Here is a 296-nt window from a genome sequence, read left to right as displayed (position 1 = left end):
AAAAGCAGTTTTATCAATTCCAAAATGTCATCCAAATTCAGAATCATGACATTTCTTCAGTTTCTTCATAGTTTCTTCATACGGTACACATCTCCTCATAATCAGATCCTTACATTATTTATATAAATAAGACTCATTCCAAAAATATGCTTTCAAATCATGAATGAACTTTCTTTGTTGTTGCAGTGTCAGCATAGGTGGCAAAATATCACTTACAATATAGTTAACAATATCGGCATACCATGGTAATTTCCACTCATTAAATTATAAAGTTGTTCATCAGGGAAACTGTCTGT

The sequence above is a fragment of the Phalaenopsis equestris genome, unplaced genomic scaffold (genome assembly GCF_001263595.1).
Source record: "Phalaenopsis equestris unplaced genomic scaffold, ASM126359v1 Scaffold209544, whole genome shotgun sequence".
NCBI lineage: Eukaryota > Viridiplantae > Streptophyta > Magnoliopsida > Asparagales > Orchidaceae > Phalaenopsis > Phalaenopsis equestris.
This window is presented reverse-complemented; position numbering follows the sequence as displayed.